The 10,087-nt window shown below is 47.6% G+C and overlaps 4 non-coding genes across 4 annotated transcripts; all 4 read left to right on the forward strand.

Moving 5' to 3' along the window:
* The first annotated feature begins 579 nt into the window (after positions 1-579).
* On the forward strand, positions 580-652 carry trnar-ccu (transfer RNA arginine (anticodon CCU)). Its single transcript has one exon. It is a non-coding gene; the product is annotated as a tRNA-Arg (tRNA).
* A 3,463-nt stretch (positions 653-4,115) lies between these two features.
* trnar-ccu (transfer RNA arginine (anticodon CCU)) lies at positions 4,116-4,188 on the forward strand. The gene has a single exon. It is a non-coding gene; the product is annotated as a tRNA-Arg (tRNA).
* Positions 4,189-7,832: 3,644 nt separating this feature from the next.
* trnar-ccu (transfer RNA arginine (anticodon CCU)) lies at positions 7,833-7,905 on the forward strand. The gene has a single exon. It is a non-coding gene; the product is annotated as a tRNA-Arg (tRNA).
* A 2,098-nt stretch (positions 7,906-10,003) lies between these two features.
* Positions 10,004-10,076, forward strand: trnar-ccu (transfer RNA arginine (anticodon CCU)). The gene has a single exon. It is a non-coding gene; the product is annotated as a tRNA-Arg (tRNA).
* Positions 10,077-10,087: the final 11 nt, after the last annotated feature.

A 10,087-nucleotide genomic window follows, 5' to 3' on the forward strand; every position in this document is an offset into this window, starting at 1 on the left:
TCAATCTTATTCAGGAGGCCTTTACAATATACAAAAAGAGTTAACTTCTAGACACTCCTGAGGCACTGGCCTCCAAAGCCAGAGATTGTGGTTTCAAGTCCGGTCAAGGTTGATTACAGCAGAGTGGCGCAGCGGAAGCGTGCTGGGCCCATAACCCAGAGGTCGATGGATCGAAACCATCCTCTGCTAAGGCATTTTAAATCTCAATCTTATTCAGGACCCCTTTACAATACGCACAAAAAGTTAACATCTATACTTCCCTGAGGCACTGGCCTCCTAAGCCAGAGATTGTGGATTCGAGTTCGGTCAAGGTGCACTACAGCAGAGTGGCGCAGCGGAAGCGTGCTGGGCCCATAACCCAGAGGTCGATGGATCGAAACCATCCTCTGCTATGACCTTTTAACTTCTAAACACTCTTGAGTCCCTAAAAAGGGTCAAAAGCCACAAGCTGGTCGTGAAAAGCTGAGGCCAATTTGACCTCTCATAATATTCAGTCATCTAGAAGACTCTTTGTGTGCATTGTAAAGGCCTCCTGAATAAGATTGAGATATAAAAGGGCAAGTTATCATCTGTTTTCAAGCCCCAGTGGCCTAATGGATAAGGCACTGGCCTCCTAAGCCAGGGATTGTGGGTTCGAGTCCCATCTGGTGTGAATACAGCAGAGTGGAGCAGCGGAAGCGTGCTCAACCCACAGGTTGAAGGATCGAAACGATCCTCTGCTAAGCCTTTTTGAAACTCAGGATGCCTTTACAATACACACAAAGAGTTAACTTCTAGACACTCCTGAGGCACTGGCCTCCTAAGCCAGAGATTGTGGTTTCAAGTCCGTTCAAGGTTGATTACAGCAGAGTGGCGCAGCGGAAGCGTGCTGATCAAAATAACCCAGAGGTCGATGGATCGAAACCATCCTCTGCTAAGGCATTTTAAATCTCAATCTTATTCAGGAGGCCTTTACAATATACAAAAAGAGTTAACTTCTAGACACTCCTGAGGCACTGGCCTCCTAAGCCAGAGATTGTGGTTTCAAGTCCGGTCAAGGATGATTACAGCAGAGTGGCGCAGCGGAAGCGTGCTGGGCCCATAACCCAGAGGTCGATGGATTGAAACCATCCTCTGCTAAGGCATTTTACATCTCAATCTTATTCAGGAGGCCTTTACAATACGCACAAAAAGTTAACATCTATACAGCCCTGAGGCACTGGCCTCCTAAGCCAGAGATTGTGGTTTCGAGTCCGGTCACGGTGCACTACAGCAGAGTGGCGCAGCGGAAGCGTGCTGGGCCCATAACCCAGAGGTCGATGGATCGAAACCATCCTCTGCTATGACCTTTTAACTTCTAAACACTCTTGAGTCCCTAAAAAGGAACAAAAGCCACAAGCTGGTCGTGAAAAGCTGAGGCCAATTTGACCTCTAATAATATTCAGTCATCTAGAAGACTCTTTGTGTGCATTGTAAAGGCCTCCTGAATAAGATTGAGATATAAAAGGGCAAGTTAGCATCTGTTTTCAAGCCACAGTGGCCTAATGGATAAGGCACTGGCCTCTTAAGCCAGGGATTGTGGGATTGAGTCCCATCTGGGGTGAATACAGCAGAGTGGAGCAGCGGAAGCGTGTGTAACCCAGAGGTTGAAGGATCGAAACGATACTCTGCTAAGCCTTTTTGAAACTCAGGATGCCTTTACAATACACACAAAGAGTTAACTTCTAGACACTCCTGAGGCACTGGCCTCCTAAGCCAGAGATTGTGGTTTCAAGTCCGGTCAAGGTTGATTACAGCAGAGTGGCGCAGCGGAAGCGTGCTGGGCCTAGGAGGCCTTTACAATAAACAAAAAGAGTTAACTTCTAGACACTCCTGAGGCACTTGCCTCCAAAGCCAGAGATTGTGGTTTCAAGTGCAGTAAAGGTTGATTACAGCAGAGTGGCGCAGCGGAAGCGTGCTGGGCCCATAACCCAGAGGTCGATGGATCGAAACCATCCTCTGCTAAGACATTTTAAATCTCAATCTTATTCAGGAGGCATTTACAACACGCACAAAAAGTTAACATCTATACAACCCTGAGGCACTGGCCTCCTAAGCCAGAGATTGTGGTTTCGAGTCCGGTCAAGGTGCACTACAGCAGAGTGGCGCAGCGGAAGCGTGCTGGGCCCATAACCCAGAGGTCGATGGAACGAAACCATCCTCTGCTAAGGCATTTTACATCTCAATCTTATTCAGGAGGCCTTTACAATAAACAAAAAGAGTTAACTTCTAGACACTCCTGAGGCACTGGCCTCCAAAGCCAGAGATTGTGGTTTCAAGTCCGGTCAAGGTTGATTACAGCAGAGTGGCGCAGCGGAAGCGTGCTGGTCAAAATAACCCAGATGTCGATGGATCGAAACCATCCTCTGCTAAGGCATTTTAAATCTCAATCTTATTCAGGAGGCCTTTACAATATACAAAAAGAGTTAACTTGTAGACACTCCTGAGGCACTGGCCGCCTAAGCCAGAGATTGTGGTTTCAAGTCCGGTCAATGATGATTACAGCAGAGTGGCGCAGCGGAAGCGTGCTGGGCCCATAACCCAGAGGTCGATGGATCGAAACCATCCTCTGCTAAGGCATTTTAAATCTCAATCTTATTCAGGAGGCCTTTACAATACGCACAAAAAGTTAACATCTATACACCCCTGAGGCACTGGCCTCCTAAGCCAGAGATTGTGGTTTCAAGTCCGGTCAAGGTTGATTACAGCAGAGTGGCGCAGCGGAAGCGTGCTGGGCCCATAACCCAGAGGTCGATGGATCGAAACCATCCTCTGCTAAGACATTTTAAATCTCAATCTTATTCAGGAGGCCTTTACAATACGCACAAAAAGTTAACATCTATACAACCCTGAGGCACTGGCCTCTTAAGCCAGAGATTGTGGTTTCGAGTCCGGTCAAGGTGCACTACAGCAGAGTGGCGCAGCGGAAGCGTGCTGGGCCCATAACCCAGAGGTCGATGGATCGAAACCATCCTCTGCTATGACCTTTTAACTTCTAAACACTCCTGAGACCCTAAAAAACGTCAAAAGCAACAAGCTGGTCGTGAGAAGCTGTGGCCAATTTGACCTCTCATAATATTCAGTCATCTAGAAGACTCTTTGTGTGCATTGTAAAGGCCTCCTGAATAAGATTGAGATATAAAAGGGCAAGTTAGCATCTGTTTTCAAGCCCCAGTGGCCTAATGGATAAGGCACTGGCCTCTTAAGCCAGGGATTGTGGGATTGAGTCCCATCTGGGGTGAATACAGCAGAGTGGAGCAGCGGAAGCGTGTGTAACCCAGAGGTTGAAGGATCGAAACGATCCTCTGCTAATCCTTTTTGAAACTCAGGATGCCTTTACAATACACACAAAGAGTTAACTTCTAGACACTCCTGAGGCACTCGCCTCCTAAGCCAGAGATTGTGGTTTCAAGTCCGGTCAAGGTTGATTACAGCAGAGTGGCGCAGCGGAAGCGTGCTGGGCCCATAACCCAGAGGTCGATGGATCGAAACCATCCTCTGCTAAGGCATTTTAAATCTCAATCTTATTCAGGAGGCCTTTACAATATACAAAAAGAGTTAACTTCTAGACACTCCTGAGGCACTGGCCTCCAAAGCCAGAGATTGTGGTTTCAAGTCCGGTCAAGGTTGATTACAGCAGAGTGGCGCAGCGGAAGCGTGCTGGGCCCATAACCCAGAGGTCGATGGATCGAAACCATCCTCTGCTAAGGCATTTTAAATCTCAATCTTATTCAGGACCCCTTTACAATACGCACAAAAAGTTAACATCTATACATCCCTGAGGCACTGGCCTCCTAAGCCAGAGATTGTGGATTCGAGTCCGGTCAAGGTGCACTACAGCAGAGTGGCGCAGCGGAAGCGTGCTGGGCCCATAACCCAGAGGTCGATGGATCGAAACCATCCTCTGCTATGACCTTTTAACTTCTAAACACTCTTGAGTCCCTAAAAAGGGTCAAAAGCCACAAGCTGGTCGTGAAAAGCTGAGGCCAATTTGACCTCTCATAATATTCAGTCATCTAGAAGACTCTTTGTGTGCATTGTAAAGGCCTCCTGAATAAGATTGAGATATAAAAGGGCAAGTTATCATCTGTTTTCAAGCCCCAGTGGCCTAATGGATAAGGCACTGGCCTCCTAAGCCAGGGATTGTGGGTTCGAGTCCCATCTGGTGTGAATACAGCAGAGTGGAGCAGCGGAAGCGTGCTCAACCCACAGGTTGAAGGATCGAAACGATCCTCTGCTAAGCCTTTTTGAAACTCAGGATGCCTTTACAATACACACAAAGAGTTAACTTCTAGACACTCCTGAGGCACTGGCCTCCTAAGCCAGAGATTGTGGTTTCAAGTCCGTTCAAGGTTGATTACAGCAGAGTGGCGCAGCGGAAGCGTGCTGATCAAAATAACCCAGAGGTCGATGGATCGAAACCATCCTCTGCTAAGGCATTTTAAATCTCAATCTTATTCAGGAGGCCTTTACAATATACAAAAAGAGTTAACTTCTAGACACTCCTGAGGCACTGGCCTCCTAAGCCAGAGATTGTGGTTTCAAGTCCGGTCAAGGATGATTACAGCAGAGTGGCGCAGCGGAAGCGTGCTGGGCCCATAACCCAGAGGTCGATGGATTGAAACCATCCTCTGCTAAGGCATTTTACATCTCAATCTTATTCAGGAGGCCTTTACAATACGCACAAAAAGTTAACATCTATACAGCCCTGAGGCACTGGCCTCCTAAGCCAGAGATTGTGGTTTCGAGTCCGGTCACGGTGCACTACAGCAGAGTGGCGCAGCGGAAGCGTGCTGGGCCCATAACCCAGAGGTCGATGGATCGAAACCATCCTCTGCTATGACCTTTTAACTTCTAAACACTCTTGAGTCCCTAAAAAGGAACAAAAGCCACAAGCTGGTCGTGAAAAGCTGAGGCCAATTTGACCTCTAATAATATTCAGTCATCTAGAAGACTCTTTGTGTGCATTGTAAAGGCCTCCTGAATAAGATTGAGATGTAAAAGGGCAAGTTAGCATCTGTTTTCAAGCCCCAGTGGCCTAATGGATAAGGCACTGGCCTCTTAAGCCAGGGATTGTGGGATTGAGTCCCATCTGGGGTGAATGCAGCAGAGTGGAGCAGCGGAAGTGTGTTTAACCCAGAGGTTGAAGGATCGAAACGATACTCTGCTAAGCCTTTTTGAAACTCAGGATGCCTTTACAATACACACAAAGAGTTAACTTCTAGACACTCCTGAGGCACTGGCCTCCTAAGCCAGAGATTGTGGTTTCAAGTCCGGTCAAGGTTGATTACAGCAGAGTGGCGCAGCGGAAGCGTGCTGGGCCCATAACCCAGAGGTCGATGGATCGAAACCATCCTCTGCTAAGGCATTTTAAATCTCAATCTTATTCAGGAGGCCTTTACAATATACAAAAAGAGTTAACTTCTAGACACTCCTGAGGCACTGGCCTCCAAAGCCAGAGATTGTGGTTTCAAGTCCGGTCAAGGTTGATTACAGCAGAGTGGCGCAGCGGAAGCGTGCTGGGCCCATAACCCAGAGGTCGATGGATCGAAACCATCCTCTGCTATGACTTTTTAACTTCTAAACACTCCTGAGACCCTAAAAAACGTCAAAAGCAACAAGCTAGTCGTGAAAAGCTGAGGCCAATTTGACCTCTCATAATAGTCAGTCATCTAGAAGACTCTTTGTGTGCATTGTAAAGGCCTCCTGAATAAGATTGAGATATAAAAGGGCAAGTTAGCGTCTGTTTTCAAGCCCAGTGGCCTAATGGATAAGGCACTGGCCTCCTAAGCCAGGGATTGTGAGTTCGAGTCCCATCTGGGGTGAATACAGCACAGTGGCTCAGCGGAAGCGTGCTGGGCCCAGAGCTCGAAGGATCGAAACCATCCTCTGCTAAGCCTTTTTGAGTCTCAGGATGCCTTTACAATACACAAAAAAAGTTAACTTCTAGACGCTCCTGAGGCACTGGCCTCCTAAGCCAGAGATTGTGGTTTCAAGTCCGGTCAAGGTTGATTACAGCAGAGTGGCGCAGCGGAAGCGTGCTGGTCAAAATAACCCAGAGGTCGATGGATCGAAACCATCCTCTGCTAAGGCATTTTAAATCTCAATCTTATTCAGGAGGCCTTTACAATATACAAAAAGAGTTAACTTCTAGACACTCCTGAGGCACTGGCCTCCTAAGTCAGAGATTGTGGTTTCAAGTCCGGTCAAGGATGATTACAGCAGAGTGGCGCAGCGGAAGCGTGCTGGGCCCATAACCCAGAGGTCGATGGATCGAAACCATCCTCTGCTAAGGCATTTTAAATCTCAATCTTATTCAGGAGGCCTTTACAATACGCACAAAAAGTTAACATCTATACACCCCTGAGGCACTGGCCTCCTAAGCCAGAGATTGTGGTTTCAAGTCCGGTCAAGGTTGATTACAGCAGAGTGGCGCAGCGGAAGCGTGCTGGGCCCATAACCCAGAGGTCGATGGATCGAAACCATCCTCTGCTAAGGCATTTTACATCTCAATCTTATTCAGGAGGCCTTTACAATACGCACAAAAAGTTAACATCTATACAGCCCTGAGGCACTGGCCTCCTAAGCCAGAGATTGTGGTTTCGAGTCCGGTCAAGGTGCACTACAGCAGAGTGGCGCAGCGGAAGCGTGCTGGGCCCATAACCCAGAGGTCGATGGATCGAAACCATCCTCTGCTATGACCTTTTAACTTCTAAACACTCTTGAGTCCCTAAAAAGGAACAAAAGCCACAAGCTGGTCGTGAAAAGCTGAGGCCAATTTGACCTCTAATAATATTCAGTCATCTAGAAGACTCTTTGTGTGCATTCTAAAGGCCTCCTGAATAAGATTGAGATATAAAAGGGCAAGTTAGCATCTGTTTTCAAGCCCAAGTGGCCTAATGGATAAGGCACTGGCCTCTTAAGCCAGGGATTGTGGGATTGAGTCCCATCTGGGGTGAATACAGCAGAGTGGAGCAGCGGAAGCGTGTGTAACCCAGAGGTTGAAGGATCAAAACGATCCTCTGCTAAGCCTTTTTGAAACTCAGGATGCCTTTAGAATACACACAAAGAGTTAACTTCTAGACACTCCTGAGGCACTGGCCTCCTAAGGCAGAGATTGTGGTTTCAAATCCAGTCAACGTTGATTACAGCAGAGTGGCGCAGCGGAAGCGTGCTGGGCCCATAACCCAGAGGTCGATGGATCGAAACCATCCTCTGCTAAGGCATTTTAAATCTCAATCTTATTCAGGAGGCCTTTACAATATACAAAAAGAGTTAACTTCTAGACACTCCTGAGGCACTGGCCTCCAAAGCCAGAGATTGTGGTTTCAAGTCCCGTCAAGGTTGATTACAGCAGAGTGGCGCAGCGGAAGCGTGCTGGGCCCATAACCCAGAGGTCGATGGATCGAAACCATCCTCTGCTAAGACATTTTAAATCTCAATCTTATTCAGGACCCCTTTACAATACGCACAAAAAGTTAACATCTATACATCCCTGAGGCACTGGCCTCCTAAGAAAGAGATTGTGGTTTCGAGTCCGGTCAAGGTGCACTACAGCAGAGTGGCGCAGCGGAAGCGTGCTGGGCCCATAACCCAGAGGTCGATGGATCGAAACCATCCTCTGCTATGACCTTTTAACTTCTAAACACTCTTGAGTCCCTAAAAAGGAAGAAAAGCCACAAGCTGGTCGTGAAAAGCTGAGGCCAATTTGACCTCTAATAATATTCAGTCATCTAGAAGACTCTTTGTGTGCATTGTAAAGGCTTCCTGAATAAGATTGAGATATAAAAGTGCAAGTTAGCATCTGTTTTCAAGCCCCAGTGGCCTAATGGATAAGGCACTGGCCTCCTAAGCCAGGGATTGTGGGTTCGAGTCCCATCTGGGGTGAATACAGCAGAGTGGCGCAGCGGAAGCGTGCTGGGCCCATAACCCAGAGGTCGATGGATCGAAACCATCCTCTGCTAAGGCATTGTACATCTCAATCTTATTCAGGAGGCCTTTACAATACGCACAAAAAGTTAACATCTATACAGCCCTGAGGCACTGGCCTCCTAAGCCAGAGATTGTGGTTTCGAGTCCGGTCAAGGTGAACTACAGCAGAGTGGCGCAGCGGAAGCGTGCTGGGCCCATAACCCAGAGGTCGATGGATCGAAACCATCCTCTGCTATGACCTTTTAACTTCTAAACACTCTTGAGTCCCTAAAAAGGAACAAAAGCCACAAGCTGGTCGTGAAAAGCTGAGGCCAATTTGACCTCTAATAATATTCAGTCATCTAGAAGACTCTTTGTGTGCATTGTAAAGGCCTCCTGAATAAGATTGAGATGTAAAAGGGCAAGTTAGCATCTGTTTTCAAGCCCCAGTGGCCTAATGGATAAGGCACTGGCCTCTTAAGCCAGGGATTGTGGGATTGAGTCCCATCTGGTGTGAATGCAGCAGAGTGGAGCAGCGGAAGCGTGTTTAACCCAGAGGTTGAAGGATCGAAATGATCCTCTGCTAATCCTTTTTGAAACTCAGGATGCCTTTACAATACACACAAAGAGTTAACTTCTAGACACTCCTGAGGCACTGGCCTCCTAAGCCAGAGATTGTGGTTTCAAGTCCGGTCAAGGTTGATTACAGCAGAGTGGCGCAGCGGAAGCGTGCTGGGCCCATAACCCAGAGGTCGATGGATCGAAACCATCCTCTGCTAAGGCATTTTAAATCTCAATCTTATTCAGGAGGCCTTTACAATATACAAAAAGAGTTAACTTCTAGACACTCCTGAGGCACTGGCCTCCAAAGCCAGAGATTGTGGTTTCAAGTCCGGTCAAGGTTGATTACAGCAGAGTGGCGCAGCGGAAGCGTGCTGGGCCCATAACCCAGAGGTCGATGGATCGAAACCATCCTCTGCTATGACCTTTTAACTTCTAAACACTCCTGAGACCCTAAAAAACGTCAAAAGCAACAAGCTGGTCGTGAAAAGCTGAGGCCAATTTGACCTCTCATAATATTCAGTCATCTAGAAGACTCTTTGTGTGCATTGTAAAGGCCTCCTGAATACAGCAGAGTGGCGCAGCGGAAGCGTGCTGGGCCCATAACCCAGAGGTCGATGGATCGAAACCATCCTCTGCTAAGGCATTTTAAATCTCAATCTTATTCAGGAGGCCTTTACAATATACAAAAAGAGTTAACTTCTAGACACTCCTGAGGCACTGGCCTCCAAAGCCAGAGATTGTGGTTTCAAGTCCGGTCAAGGTTGATTACAGCAGAGTGGCGCAGCGGAAGCGTGCTGGGCCCATAACCCAGAGGTCGATGGATCGATACCATCCTCTGCTAAGGCATTTTAACTCTCAATCTTATTCAGGAGGCCTTTACAATACGCACAAAATGTTAACATCTATACAGCCCTGAGGCACTGGCCTCCTAAGCCAGAGATTGTGGTTTCGAGTCCGGTCAAGGTGCACTACAGCAGAGTGGCGCAGCGGAAGCATGCTGGGCCCATAACCCAGAGGTCGATGGATCGAAACCATCCTCTGCTATGACCTTTTAACTTCTAAACACTCCTGAGACCCTAAAAAACGTCAAAAGCAACAAGCTGGTCGTGAAAAGCTGAGGCCAATTTGACCTCTCATAATATTCAGTCATCTAGAAGACTCTTTGTGTGCATTGTAAAGGCCTCCTGAATAAGATTGAGATATAAAAGGTCAAGTTAGCATCTGGTTTCAAGTCCGGTCAAGGTCTATTACAGCAGAGTGGCGCAGCGGAAGCGTGCTGGGCCCATAACCCAGAGGTCGATGGATCTAAACCATCCTCTGCTATGACCTTTTAACTTCTAAACACTCCTGAGACCCTAAAAAACGTCAAAAGCAACAAGCTGGTCGTGAAAAGCTGAGGCCAATTTGACCTCTCATAATATTCAGTCATCTAGAAGACTCTTTGTGTGCATTGTAAAGGCCTCCTGAATAAGATTGAGATATAAAAGGGCAAGTTAGCATCTGTTTTCAAGCCCCAGTGGCCTAATGGATAAGGCACTGGCCTCCTAAGCCAGGGATTGTGGGTTCGAGTCCCATCTGGGGTGAATACAGCACA

This window comes from Carassius gibelio, chromosome A9 (assembly GCF_023724105.1).
Source record: "Carassius gibelio isolate Cgi1373 ecotype wild population from Czech Republic chromosome A9, carGib1.2-hapl.c, whole genome shotgun sequence".
In the NCBI taxonomy this organism is placed as follows: Eukaryota; Metazoa; Chordata; class Actinopteri; order Cypriniformes; family Cyprinidae; genus Carassius; species Carassius gibelio.